The sequence below is a fragment of the Sabethes cyaneus genome, chromosome 1 (assembly GCF_943734655.1).
Source record: "Sabethes cyaneus chromosome 1, idSabCyanKW18_F2, whole genome shotgun sequence".
NCBI lineage: Eukaryota > Metazoa > Arthropoda > Insecta > Diptera > Culicidae > Sabethes > Sabethes cyaneus.
Window position 1 is genome coordinate 122,803,521 of NC_071353.1, and position 15,766 is coordinate 122,819,286.

Consider the following 15,766-nt stretch of genomic DNA (forward strand, 5'->3'; position numbering starts at 1 on the left):
TATTCATCGAAGCGATAGAAACTACACCGCCACCAACACCAAAGCTATGTGCATCTATACATCCAATTTTGAGAAGGTCAGCATTTCATCGCCCCTTGGTTTCGAGCTGTCCGCAGCCTCCGAAACTGAAAAAAAAAACTGAATAACACAAGAGCTGTTATACAGCTCCACCGCTGCCGCCGACCGTCATGATACAGGATGATTTCGCCAAAACTGTACCCGACCTTCAGGCCCTCCCTGAGAGAACGGACGGGTTAGCACGAAAGCACGGTCCGCTGTTCGGTACACCCATCAGCCAAAGATTGAATTAAAGACCGTTGGGATGTGCTGTCTATTACACACGGTGTCTGAGCTCGACCGGTCGGGACCTGGACTGCCGCCACACGGACGAGGTCAGGTCCCAATTCACAAATTAATTTCCAAACTGCCAGTCCGTCAATCTGCAGTGATGAAGTCCCAAGACGGGCAGGTTCTGGCCGGGATTATAATTTAGGTGCGAAGCCGATAAGACTCGAACCTAAATTGTTCACTGTAATATGTATAAACGCTTGCCGAGCGGACGGTGCAAGGATGAGCCGCTCATTCGTTCTAATCTCGAGGTTAACGTACCCATGTGCTTCATGACTTTTCATTTTCTGTGGACAATTGACACGGATTTGAATTTTAATTTTGTTATAACCCACAGCCAATGGACTCTCAAGCGTATTTTCATCACGTTCCGCTTTGCCAAATAAACAGTGTTTCTCGGCAGATCTTGTGCGCTTCGTCGCAGTTCATCGACCACCAGTGACTTTGTGTTTCGTTTTTAGTTGTTCCTTTTCGCGTCCGAAACGCGAACGACGAAAAAGGAAACCAAGCACAAACAATAAAAAAAACAGCGAGCACAATACGGCCCATGAACCAGAAAGCCAAAAGAAGAAAAAATCTTCTTAACCCAAATACGACTTCTGATCGCACACGATCTGCGTTCATCCGTCTTTGAACTCGGTGGACACAAGAAAAGAGACGAACCGCGCGGATAGTCCCACCGCCGCTCGGAGGCCCCAAAAGCAGTCAGCAGTCGCAATCTGTTCCGAGAAGAAACTTCGAGCTGGCTGGCCAGGCCATCACGGCAGCAACCGCGCGATAGCCACTCGCATTCCATCGTTTATTAAAATTCAATAAAAAAACCTTTCTCTTCCACGGTGTTCGCTACAGCTACAGTCGCAACCGGCACCGCCGCCGGAACGAACAGATCCGAAATGGTTCCAAAAAGCATGGCAGGATTAAAGGCAAGAAACGAAGACTTCCACCATCCACCGAACCACGCTCGTGCTACTGCTTGCTGCGGCTGCTGTTGCTTCCACAACGTCGGCCGAGTTAAGCCGGGCTTAAACGCTCACCATATAACCCAACAGTAACAAACAAATGCTGTTCGAAGACAACAATGATAAAAAAAGAGTCCGCGGGTCGGACTCCCGCACGCTATTTCGGGTTGTACATATCGTAGTTTGAATTATGCACGCGAACTTTTCAATGGACTACCGCTCGCTGGCTCGCTGGCTGGTGTTACTCTTGCTACAGGGACAGAGCTAGCAGCGATCCGCCGGCAAAATGATACCCGGATTTCACCGGCCTCCCCGGCCACCGTCACCAGCAACGGGGCGCTTCGACCCCGGAATGAATTTGGCAGCGTGTCGGCCGTGGTGGAGTCATCCTCCCGAAACTGTCCCGTGCGGTTCGGTTTCGCCGATCGGTCCCCTGGGAGGGTGAACCCAAAACGTTATGTCACGTTTTCTTGTTTTTTTTCTCCCTTCTATGGCCTTCCGTTTATTTGCCTGTGGGAGAAAATTGAGCTTTTTTTGGCCTGTTGGATGAAACTTCTAGAAAAAGGGTTTATGATATTAGAATACATGCTCTCCCGGTTGGTGGAACAATTTTGATTATGAAAATATTGCGTTTCGTTGAGTTTATATGACGAACATTCTGCGAGTCTTCCGGGAGATCATATTGAATATAAAGAATTTTGCACGTGCTACACATATTTGTTATTTTAGACCAGTAACAGTGAATATTTCAATTCCAATGTATAAGAGTAACTCTCTGTCAAACACGTATTTGTTACCCTATTTATAGAATTTACTTCTGATGTCAAGCGACATTTAGTAGCCCAAGTAACAAATTCAATTTTGTAGCATTTGCTCCTTAAAACCGATCATAAAACTTGTAATTTTGCGAAACTGCGATAAAACAGCCATAAAACCCTTATAAAACTAGGGAGGCCCATACTAAAGAAGGTTCTCAAGAATATTTCCGAAGGTCCTTTTAAAACTTGTTATTTTTATCGATTATATTTATAATGACTTCCAAGAGTCACTTGAAACTAAAAGAAAACCAACACTGGTGGTGTTGATGATTTTATGGTTGTCTTCTCAAAGAACGTTTGCAAGACATCATGCACATTTCACAGCTATAATTTTTTTAATTGACTGAGAGTTATGAGAGAAAAAAGCATTCACAGATATTGCTTTTACAAAATGGATATAATGAAAATTGAGAATAAAAACCGTAACAAAAGCAGCTACTTTGTTGCCCATAAATAACAAATTGTTCATGCCACGTTCAGTTTGTCGATGTTTTGTGTCATCAAATATACTATATTAACAATATAGTTCACTTCGCAAAATCTCATGTATATCCGAAAAGACGCAAAAGTAACACCCTCTTGCGGACAAAAAGGCGACTAAAAGCTTTTTGTAACAAACATTTTTAAGCGTGCAACCAATGCATAAGTAAAAGGTGCGGTAGATTGAATATGCTATCTCTAGCCCTATGACGTCATTCTTCTAAATTGTAACATTAGATATAAAAATTAATTGTGAATATTAGAAACTATCCGGCTTTTTACGAACCATAATGTCGGACGTGTACGTAATAGTTGAACAACATTTTTGACATTTCAGTAGCGTGCAGGAATAAACTAAAAATAATTAATTTATAATTATCATAATTTTTCATTCATGCTCTATTGTATTAACCCTTGACGTTTGTTATCAGGATTGAAAAAATCGGATTCATGAAAATGTAGGGAACAAATCAGACTACTTTTGCTGATTGACGGTTGCGACAAAACTTTGCCCACGTATCCGTTTGCCTAGAGATATAATAAAATAGGAACAAAACTGGAAATCGAAATAGTTTACCTTTTGATAGAATTAATTCGGAAAAAGAAAACACTGGAGCGAGTTTCTTTTAAACTGGAACATCCGAAAACTGCACAGTATATGCGACCCATTTCACAAATTTAGCACTTGAACAATAATAAAACTAACAGGATTAGTTTGTTATACGAAAAATTGACAAAAGTCTTGGTTTGAGCGATCCAACCAAATGTTTAAATTGTAGCAACGTTTTTATTTTAAACCGTTTAGTAAATTTTCACTTAATACGCGGCTACGAAAATAAGGTGCTGCCACCAGTAAATGTTTAGTCTTCAAAACAAGCAAGGTCAGGAAATCATTAAAGAGTGTGAGGAACAGAAAGATTTTTGACAATAATTCTTCATTTACACTCACATATCTCAATAGAGTTAACAAAAGGGCGAATGCCCCAGGTGTGAACAAAACGCGTGAGTTATTTTTTGCTGGACGAGCCTAGCAAAATCAACTCTCAAATGACTTTTTACGCTTGCGGCATTCGCCCTTTTGTTGATTCTATCTTCATATGCGCAATTCCACGAGTGTAAAAGGGATGATGGAGAATTGAATTGAATTGAATTGAAGATAGAACCAGCAAACCAGAGAATGTGGCAAACGTGAACAAACCGAGCGAGAGCTGATTTTCTTATACTGGTCCAGCAGAAAATAACTCATCCGTTTGGGTTACATTTGTGACATTCGCCCTTTTGTTAATTCTATCTAGAAATGGTTAAACTCTAAACTGAAAGTTGAGTTGTTTCCGATAGACGTGTTCAATTTACGGTGTACTTTGGTAACCTTTTATGCCGCAATGGCGCTAGTAGTCGTGTCTTCAGGATTATAGAGGAGTGAACTATATTGTTAATATAGTATATTTGGTGTCATGAAAGGTAGAAAATTTTAACGCGCCGATTATTTTTGCTAGACTATTAAAAAATTTAATTAATAAAAAAAAAATTCAATAATTTCATTAAAAAGTTGATAGCTACCAAATTTTAACAAATTGCGGCAGCAGGCCTTTTATACGTCCAAACATTTATTTAAAAAGATAAGAAGGTATTGCATAATACCAGATTTATAAACGTCTATATGCATTTGGCTACAATTTCAACAGTAATTAAAATATCCCTGTCTGCCACTTTTGCAATGGTTTTATCTAAATCAACCAGAAAGCGATTCTTAGACTAACATTTCTTGCACAAGACAAAGAAAATTTTTTCAAGAGTGCGATAAGTTCATCTATACTTATTGCATTCTTAAAGAAGACAAGTTGCGCTTGAATAAGAATTCCGGAGTGATTCACGATTAGGGCGCAACTACCAAAATGTAAACAATGAGGAATACCATTGTGATAGTTTGCAAGTACATTTTCAAGTCGTAATTTAAATGAAAGTGACAAAAATCGGGTTTAAAGATTTAAATTGGTGTAGAATAAAGCAATCTTATAGTTTCCTAACTACACTGCATTAAATCTGTGTATTCATACACTCAAGTACTTTTTTTACACGGTTTAGTTTTTTGAGTATTAAGAACGGGGTAACTTAGAGACCAATCATTTATTTCTCAATACATTTGGGAGTAGCTCGACATTCCTCACGTAGATTGTAAATAGTTCCTTAGCCGTTTTCGAGTAATCGAAAAAAACAAACCGTGTAAAAAAAGACTACTGATAATCTATGTTTTCTAGTTGAACCCCTTGAAATGAGCCTCAAAGCATTTTGACAATGACATTGGCCCAGCCCTGTTTCGCCTTGTTTTGGTTTTTTTTTAATTTAATTTCGCCTGTTTACATGCGCCTGTGTTTTGAAAACAACGCCGTTTCGCTCTTTACTATCGCCTGTTTACAGAACTATTTGCAAATAAGCCTGTCACTTCATAACAATGCAAGGGGCTAAACTGCAAATTGTCTTTTGTTTTGATTAAACACTTCTATCGCCCATCACTAAAAACTTGTTTTAAATAGTTCTAACGATTAAAACAGAAGAAAGGATTCTTGCCAAGGATATTATCAGTCTTTTTAAGGCTGATGGTGTAATAAAACGATTTGTTTACAATTTGCCAGTTGAGCCCCAATCGCGAATCACTCCGGATATATTTCCCTCTACTGTGTTACCTGACTGATAACGCACCCCTATTTACGAAATTCTAAAATCTCTCACGCTTTTATTTTTGGAGTAAACATGTAATTTCTTATGTTATATAGTTGATATTTGTATGCTCTATTCGAATTTATGATCAATTAAACGAAAAACCACAAAGTTTGTGAGTTACGAGACCCTCCCCCGTATATAACGTATATTCGTTATGAGTCAGGTAACACAGTAGCTCGATATTTTCATAGTACAGCAGTCATGTTGATTGTCAATATAAATTGATTTTAAAAATTAAAAGAGGACTGCACGTCAGTTCGATGCGGAAAATTTAATCTACAGAATTTTTAATACACTTTATCGTTACCATCGCTTTTACAAAATATGCTTCAACTGCTCCAATCCCTTCAAACATTTTCCTAACAAAGAAACCGACTAGTGATAGAGAGGTCATTCTGTTTAAAAAATACGAACAACTCTAGAGGAAACCCGCACCGCCTCCGGCAAAACACAATCGAACCAAATTTATCTATTTATATACAAGTCTACCACTGATGCATCGTCATCGGCACCATCATTGCCTAGCTCCATTGCTCCTGACATTCATTGTTTTGTGACTTCGCTGATTGTTCATATGAAAGAGTTTTCAAAATATTGAACAGATTTTTGCTTAATTTTCGTTTGAAAAATCCATCTTTTTTCAATTTTCTCCAGGTTTAGACACCCGTTTTGACAGATCAGTTGTTTACGCTAGAATGTTCTTTCTTAAGAATATAATTTCTCTTTCAAGAATACACAGTTTTAAGAGAGTTTTATGGCAGTAATATTAAGATAAAGCAATCTCGCAGAAGAATGTCATAAATTTTTGTCGAAACTATTGTTAAGTCTTAAGGAGCATCGTTTTTCAAGTATCCCTTAAAACCGCTTATGAGGTGAATTAAACTTATTGATAATACAGTTTTATGTGTGTTTCTTCAAGGCTCCTTCAGTCATACTTCAGAAATGTTCATCAAATAAGATAAAATTTACTTGAGGAAAAACATTATAAAACCCGATACACTTGGCAATGCTCTGATAAAACTACTATAAGAAATGAATAAGACCAATTGGCTATTGGATTGTTACTTGGAAGAAAACGTTGGCGTTGTCCAAAAGTACCATACTAAATTAAAAGCAATCCTTTAGAAATATTACCTATGCTAACAATCTAGGTTTATTAATTTTTTGTCAGTTCGAGATTTCCAGAAATATACCTTATTCTTAGAACTTTGCAACGACATATTTAGCTTTCCGAAATTCTTTTTGAAACGAAAGTTTTGGGCGAAAGGTAGCCCAACCACGACGACATTACCCATTACCCTCTTATGATGGCATTTTTTTTATTAACCCTCCACTGACCCCCACACCAAAAAGCTCAGAAAGAGCCCCCTGGTAGTGGACACTTACAAAACAAACTATTAAAAGAAAAACGCGGAGATTTAATTAACAACAATTACCAACGAAGTGAGAACCCAGTGGAACTTCACTTCAGTGGAACTTCAAGTTTCACGTACATACAAAACACCAAACCAAAATTGGGCTTGAATGCTGCAATAAGGGTACAATAAAACAGACATTGTTTCTTGGGCTACCTCTGTCTAGAGACAGTCGATTAGGATACTAGGGGCTGAAGTGGTTGTCAAACTCTTACGTTCTCGATGTCCCACTCATAGACTCCAAACAGTTAATTTTGATACCTGTCAAAAAATTTCCTTTTACCGAAAACCATCTGAAAGATGCTCTCTACACTTCTACTTAAGGCACACATCTAAAGATTTTTTGACATTACCTGTGGCCCTCGCTGAAGCTGTTTGCAGTAGGAATAATATCAACAACATCAAATTCCAAACTCGCGGATCCTCTCCTCCCCGCTTACGAAAAAGTCGGATGCCTGGCAGAAATCGAACAGAACCAGTCTTCATTTTTCGCTCGATTCTCTTTAAGTCAAATGTGACACTTCGAGGCAGGAGAAAAGTGGTTCATCAGTTTTGCAGTTTCGGGCAAAATATAAGAGAATAATATGGAACATGACAAAGCAGATATAATTTAATTGTTAACCTGTTTATTGCACGCTTCATAGGGTACCGCCAGAGTGCAAGCGACATGCGACGCGACGCGACATTTCGTGCTGTAATTATACGCGCAGCCCTTTTTCGCCCGAAGTAGGACTGTGCATTTTGCAACATGAGAGCGAAGCCGTGTCGCGTCGCTGTCGCGTTTACTCTGTACGGGGCCTTACTGCTACAGTCCGCTGCTGCTACCCTCCAAAAAAGGAGGGAAAGCTGAATCGGTACAAAACCGGTTTTTATTCGAAACCTCTGGCAGAAATCGAACAGAAATCCGGCAGAAAAACCGTAAGGCGAAATTTTCTGCCCGAATCGGATGTGTCATTTCTGCTAGTGTTCACGGGTGACGGCGGCCAGAAATCCGGCAGAATGTCTGGCAGAAAAAATTTTTCGCTGCCAGATTTTTGTCCGATTTCTGCCGGGTGCGCCTAAGCGGGTCCATTCTTTGCTTCCCTCTGAACCCTAAACATATGAGCCCCAGCTAATATCATTCACGTTTAGTAACGAAAACGCAAATTACTTCATGTCCAGGTAACTCACACTCACTTTTAAAAAGAACCTAACTGCAAAATGTAACGAAACTGAGTGAGAGTACATTACTGCTGAGTAAGCATAGTAAAAGAAACCCTTAACCCTCGGTTTGTTTACCATTTGCAGTCAGGTCTTTTTGGTGCTGATTTGGTTATCTGTCAAATCATGATTTTAACAAAACCATGCTCGATTGGTTTCGTTAAATGCGAAATGAGTAACTTGGCCATTTCTCTAGTCGATTTTCTCTAATCTCTATCCAAGGGGTTTCCAGTAAGGCGTATAAGTGCGTAGTAATCAGAGATTACTTTTGTAATCATTTACGAACTATGTAATTAGGTAATCAATGGTAATCTGTAGAGTAATCAATGATAATCTTAAGTAATCATTGGTAATCATGATTAATTTATAGTAATCATAAGAGACTGATTACTGGTAATCAGAGGTAATCAGTAAAGTAATCAAAAGTAACTTTTTTCAAAGGTGCGCAGTAATCATTGCTGTTGGAAACCCCTTGTCTCTATCGTGTGACATGTATCAGTAATTCAATATGTTGATATAGTTGATTTTTTGTTGCAAAATATATTAAAAGTATTTGTTTGGGCATCAACGCTAACTTTTTTATTGCTTCAGGTTTGCAAGAATGGCGGAGTATGGAAACCCAGAAATTATACAGCTTCTAGGAAATTTGTTGAATGGATTCTTCGATGCTTCTAAAACATCCAGTAAAGTTTACGAAGTATCCACGCAAACTGGAACTGCAATATAAACTGAAATGATGAGGTTGCCGTCAACGGGGAAGTTGACCGTAATGAGGAGATAGTAAGAAACGAAGATAGAGCAGCGAACGACCAAGGACCAAGGTATCCTAAAAGGAAGGTAAAGTATATTTTTTCTGTCAAATACAAACTAACCAACACAATTTTACCTAGTTATGAAATGCCTGTGTTGTACTAGTGGTCGCAATTGGATCAAATTGGAATTGTGAAATATGTTAAAAATACCGAAACTATAGTTAACATGCGGAAAAATTATTTGCGCTTCTAGAAGCGGTGTTTTTCTTCGTCACAATGTAAGTAGTTTCGTATTTTTTCGCTAAATATAAACTTCTCATTGTTTACTTGTGCGGTAGTAAAATAATTCCAAAAAATAAACGAGCTGCAAACGATTCAGTGTTTCTTTCATCAGTTTCCGACCAAAACAGAACTGTGAACCAAATGGTTGAAGTTTTTGGGACAAAAAGTTACTATGTCGGCGTCTTCGAGTTGGAGGTATGCAAAATGATATACATATTCTAAAACACCCTATGGAAAACATTAATATTTTAAGCTACACCGATCATTCGAAATCCGGATCGTGTGAAGAGAAGGAGAAGTTTATTGACCGGCAATGATGAACGTACCAGAATTTTCTTCGAGGAATGAAGCCTGAAAGTAGCTCTGAATCCAGTCGGTGTGACCGACGAATTTCCGAAGAAAGCGAGATCTTTGATTCTGGCATAGTTGCATTGTTGATTGAACCAGGTGATGAACCGACGATATTCGATATTCTTTTAGATCGTTATGGCACATCAAAGTTCGAGCGATGCATATTGAAGTACGTCCATTGACAGTTTAGTGGTAGAAAATCGGAAGTTGAAGGAATAGTTGGCTGCACAAAAGCGAGTCTTGTCTGACGTAAGCGTAGTGACAAGGAACAAGTGATTAGTAAAACTCGAGCAATGTTGTCGCTAAGATTTTCAGATAATCAAATAAATCTTATGATGGGTTTGAAATCAAGCGAAGAACTGCCGCAAGAACTTAGCCACGGTTATTTTGGTGTTGCAAGTCATAATTTCGTTACGAACAACCTCCAGTATCCGCTTCCCAAGCTTAGCTGCCTCCAGAAGTATGTATCGAATATGAACCTGCGGCTGAATGAAGGATATGATGGATTTTTCGAGGAATATGTCCAAAAACAAACGCAGATGTAATCTATCTTTTTATCCATTGAATATAATTGATAAATGAAACAGCATTCAAATTTCTTCAATCAAGTGACGTAATTTCAACTCATTTATTTTGATTTATTTCATTTTTTAGATAATGATGATCAGAGTATTGTTTTGTGTATGGAGGCCACCAGCTTTGATGTTAATACGAATCTTGCACTGCTTAATAGTGCCATGTCGAAAGTCTATGCGGCAGGATTTGAGGTGCTTGCACCACATCGGATTGCGGTGGAGGGAATGTAGGCATCTGGTCTGGAATCAAGCTGATGACAGCTGGTTTCTGGCACTCGTGATAATGTTTACAGTCCACATGTAGTAGCGCTAGAGGTAAGCTGTTGCCAGTTTGCAAATTATTTAGTCTAAAAGAGAACCATTTAGTTGAAAAATTATAGTGGTGGTAATACTGGTATATTGGACGATTTTAATTTGAAATTTTATCTAAGAATTAATAAAAATTTATTCTTAAATGCGTTAATTCTTAAATCCGATAAATAGAACACGGCAACCGAAACTCGCACGAGGAAGCATTCACAATACCTTTCTGCATTGTGATAGATAGCGAAAACTACCCCAAGGCCAGCACTAGACGAACACTGGCACAGGAGTACTATATTGCCACCTATAAGTTTGCAGTTCGCCAGAGTATATGGAAGAAGCTCCCGAAATTCGCTAAAAAATTCGTTGTCTAGCAAGCAATATGCGGGTGTGGCAATTCGTCAACGAACAAATCTACATACATGGGTGAAGCCTTCCAAAGCGACCTTTACCCTTCGTGACATCTTATAAAAGTCCAATATTGGTTTGGTCGGCTTTGACCGTCTTTGGCATCCTGCCACTAAGTTCGACATGCCTTGGACTGATGCAAAAACAACAATGTTTACGTACTAAAGAGGTTAGCTCTGAAAACACTACGAAAATTCGCACTGTCGAGAAGTCTTCGGGTATCATTTAAAGGACCCCTGGTTAAAGCCCAAGTTGGTCCCACCATTGCGCAAAATTTGATTAAAGCGCTAAAGAGACAGGTGCTGGCGTTAGCAATGCAGCGCAAAAACATGATGCCAAAACGTAATCAAAGCAAAGCCTAGGTGCTACATTCCGTTATCGAAACTTGACCTTCTGTTTTTATACGACAAACTTCGCATCCAGCTGTTAAAGTACAGGACAATTGCAGGGCCAGTTGCTACGATCCTGTTGACTTTAACAGCCTCTCCCAGCCGAGATTCGAACATACGATGACTGGCTTATTAGGTCAGCGTCATACCTCGAAGCCAACTGGGGGCCAAAACGTAATCACATAGTATTAATTCATTTCCAAAAAGTTTGAAGAGAATCAGGCTTTAAAAAAGTGCAACCTCTGCTATGTTTCCTTCTGCATATAATCTTTATTTTACGTTAAGGACATCAAATTGGTTAAGGTTGACATAACAGAAACAATTCATGACTTGTTTGGACGAGGAGGTCAATGTTTACTATTGATTTTCCGTGACGCGTGACGATTTAGTCACTTTTTAAAACTATTAATTCCAAATAAGGAAAAAATTCAGCACTACTTACTTAAGCGATATTGTAGATTATAACCAGCTCTATGAGTGACTCATACACAACTTTTCGAAACTATGATTTGCTGAGACGGTACATTGAAAAGAGCAAAATCTGTTTTCAACATGCCTTCAACTGAACGTGTGTTCGAATCTCGGCTAGGTGGTGCTGCTAGATAGAGTTAATAGGATTCTTACACTAGCCTCGTAACTATCCTGTACAACCGGCCGCGAAGTCTGTCGATAAAGAAGGGCCATGTCTTAGAAAGACGTTTAAGCCCAAGGCTTTACTATTCACCTGAACGATAGTAACCGATCGGATGCAGTTGAATTCAATATTCACGAGCTACGGTTAAAATTGGCCATCCTGAAAATTCTTTCAAATGCTGTTCTGGTTTGCAACATTTTCAACAAGGTTCGCAAAGTATTCTTAACACAGCCAACAAAATGTTTCTAAAAGAAAACTGTGCCTCTTCTGTACTGTTTAAAACAAAACTTTGTATACGCGATAACGAGTTGAACTCGGGAAATAATAATGTGTCATAATCGCAGCCTCATTAACAGATGCTTTTGCAGCCCTAATGCTATAATGCTATAGAGGGAGTGATGCTCAAGTGTTGTTACATTTACAGTTTTCTATACAAATGTTGGCCTTTTGATTCCTCTTATTTGTTTCACGAATCCAAGCCTGGTATTGAGGTGAGTCCAATTTTTTCTTTAATGGGTTTCTAGCGTTTTTTTTCAGAATGGAAGAAGAATGTTCCTATTTTTATGATGATGTTAACATTAAAAATAACAAAGCTACATGACTGTAATATTGTTATAATCAAACAAATAAACCTCTTTTTCCAGCAGTAGAATTACGACTAATCACTTGCTGATGGTTGACAAATATTTTGTTCCCATTGCCGACAGTCGCAACATAACTATGGCGGCAATCGTTCATTAACTGGTGGTTTTTTTTAAGGTGACGTGCTTTTTCACTTGTACTACAGCGCTAACTAGGTCGTCTACAAGTTAAAAAGCAATTATTATCGTTGAAGTCACTTTGATTGAGTTAATATTATAGGATAGGGACAACTTCATTTATACACATCAAAGTACAAACAATTTATCCCTCGAAAAAAAGTTATAAAAGGCATTCAAATCTTTTCTCAGGTGTTTAACGAATACGTGTTGAAATTGTAGCTCTAGTTTTTTAGTTTGAAAAACTGCAAACGACCTGAAAAAGCTGTGCCATTAGTGTTGTAACAAACAGGTTTTCTATGGAACAGTATTAAGCAGGAGCAAATCATGCTTCTTTTGAAAGTTGGTTGAATTATTTAAAGCGTTTTGTTTAAACCACTGACAAATTGTCAATGGCACATTTACGACGGGCAGATTTTCACTCCCAAACCAGTCATTAGTGCCGACCATTTCAACTTCTTCTGGCTCCTCATCGCCTACAGAAAATTGCCATTAATTTTTGTTTTCCCGTGACAATCGCACCAACCAACGTTCCTACCTTTGGTCGGAGAGACGATTGCCGTAAATTAACTACAATATGGCAATAATTTAGCGCGAAACTAGCTGCCTGTCAGCCAAATCTATCAAGCCTACAACAATGAAAGCTCCTTCTTCGTGAGACTTGCTGCTGCTTGCTTGCTTGCTAGCAACGGATATTTTGATGTTGTGTTTGAGGACGGGGCGTACATATTTAATCGTCACTCCCAAAACAAGCTCCGGCTAAACAACGCTGGCACTCGAACCTTTTTCATCCTTTCAAAACCATTTCTGCTCTAGCCAGGCCGGCCAGGCCTGCCTCCTTTAATTGGATTAATAATTAATGTGACATTTTCCAACTACTTTGCCCGTTTTGGTCTGTTGACTAACAACTCTTGTCAGCTTGGAACTGCCACCTGTTTTTTGAATTACGCAACTTTGGTGCTTACCTTTTAATAAATAAGTGTTCCATTCTTCAAAATCCAATATTCAGAAGTGGTTGTTTAAACTTAGAACGAAAGCAGCAAGCAGGCAGAATTGTACTCCTCTGTTTTACGCACAAAAATATCTTCTAATCACCTTCACTTAGATAGCAAACCACGTCACTTTTCGAACACAGACACTTGAAACTGAATTGATGAATGTAGCTTTTCTTGAAAACACTTCTTCTCAGGAACCCCGGCAATCTTCAATCGGGTGAAACGATCTGATCCAGGCAAAGTTTTCCTATCGCAGCGAATAACTCATCCTTATCAAACAACAAAACTTCGTTCCGCAGCACACGCGCGCTGCTGCTAATCACGATTCTTCCTCCGACCAACTTCCTTTTGTGATAAACATCAAACGACTCGTTCTAACGTGACTGTTGCACAGTTGTCGAAAGGCAACGATGCATGGGGAATAGAAAATCAATAGCTTTTTTCCACTGTCTTCGGCCGCCGCTTTGTTCTTTCTTCTTGAACTCTTCTAGCTGACTTGTAACCCGACGTCGTGGTTCCGACAGTTGTGTGACGTTTATTTTCCCCTTTGGTCCATTATCTTTCGCTCTGTTATGAAACTCTATTTGCATATTTCAGCTCGCGTTTAAATATCATTGTTTTATTAATGCCGGGAGAAGCCGTTTCTCAGTCGTTTCCCAGTGCTGTTGTCACTGACTTATTTATGGTTTCGTCGTGCTTAAAGAAGGAGGTTCATTTTTTCTTAATTCCAATTGATTAAACTCACCGTTTTCACGTATTTTTATTTACTGCGCTCATTAGTGCTGCGATTTTACCGTTGTTTCTGCTGTTGCAATTCTTCTTTTTATGCGCTAATATCATCAGATCAGTGCTCAGAATCTTCGGTTAAGTTGAACAATTTATGTGCATTTATAAGTTCATCAAAGTTCTCCTTTACTGGTCAGTCTAGCCGCCGCTCGACTTACGGTTGTATAATTTATGCGGCAAATAGGTTTGCTTCTGTCAAAAGCAGTCTTGTTTCTTGCTCTGCTGCAATGCTCTTCTTTCTCTTATCCGTTGATCGTTGACGTTAACGAAACGCCAGGAATGTACGTTCCTTCCAACTAGCTTTACTCTTTGTAGTTTAAATTTGTTTCCCACTTGTTCAAGCCGTCTGTCGAACTGCACCAGACAACAATCTTGTAAACAATTTTGTTAATTGAAATTATTGTAAAACCTCTTTCACTTCACTGGCTCTGCTTTGGCATTGGAGCAATCACCGGAATAATACACACAATCACTAACCAGCTGATTAAATCAGTACCAATTAATTTGTTTCACTCAACTGCGTTTCTTCTTGCATCATTCTTTCGTCGATCTTCCACTGACCACGGATCTTCGTTATCTCACCGCTAATATCTTCCTTTCACTCGTTTAAGCAGTGCAAATTTTCTCAGAAAAGAAACATCACTTAGATTCACCTTTCGTTTCAACAGTAATCACACGCATCGGAATAATTTCAAACCGCGTAAACTTTTTCTTTGCACAATCAGCGCTCTCGAGGATAAATCTTCATCAAACAATTCGTTACATTTTCGAGTGGCGTTCAATTAATCACACCCGGGACACTGACCGGTTGATTAACAACCAGCACCAACCAGCCACTGCTAGAAAGAAAATATACCGTGCCCAAAATTGCGCTTCGAAGCGCCACACACTCTTCCTGTTCTTCTTCTCCCGTGCAGGGCAAGCATAAAACTGTGCGTCCAACGCCAAGAATAATCGCAAACGCCACGGAAAGAGCGAGAATCACGGTGTCACACACATACGGCAAACGTCCAAACAGCTAGGCCAGCGCAACGAGACTGTCTGGCTAACACTCCGGCCTGACTGTGTGTGGCCCTTACTGGCTGGAGACACAGAAAGGATTCCCGTATGCTCGCGCCTGTGTGGACTCGCGTGTACATTGCACTTCCATTGGTCGTTCTTCGTTGCCGTCGGCTATGTTGCAGTGAGCTTGAGAGAATGCAAACATAACGAGAGCGATCGAGTGACAGAATAGAGCGGAGCGCGAGAGACTCGTTGGCGTAAGGTGAGAAAAAGAGCGGGATGCCGGCATTAGATTGATTTGTTGTTATTTCTAGTGCGGAGTAAATGGCCTCTGCTGCCGTGTGGGACGCGTTGACTGAGGAAAGAGATAGTGCTCTAATGTTCGGAGAATATGCTCACCGTTTTAGGGAGCAGGGAGAGAATTGGCATAGCAACGCGCGGAGAATTTATGTTGCGGAGTCGCGTGTCGTTCTATGCTACGAGGGAAATAGAGCGTCTATTCTTTTGCCTAGTGCATCGAGAGAAATTGCATCCTTCGGTTCGGTTGGTACACGGTAAATTGAAAGTACACAGTAGGCTGTGGTGTGAAT

The 15,766-nt window shown here is 39.5% G+C and overlaps 1 protein-coding gene across 1 annotated transcript in view; it reads right to left on the bottom strand.

Moving 5' to 3' along the window:
* Nucleotides 1-15,190, bottom strand: part of LOC128743488 (GATA zinc finger domain-containing protein 10-like) — a 387,047-nt gene extending 371,857 nt beyond the window's left edge. The window contains exon 1 of the mRNA XM_053840086.1: nt 13,359-15,190. The gene's annotated coding sequence lies outside the window, so the exon portion shown is untranslated. The remainder of the gene's footprint in view (nt 1-13,358) is intronic.
* Between the last annotated feature and the right edge of the window lie 576 nt (nt 15,191-15,766).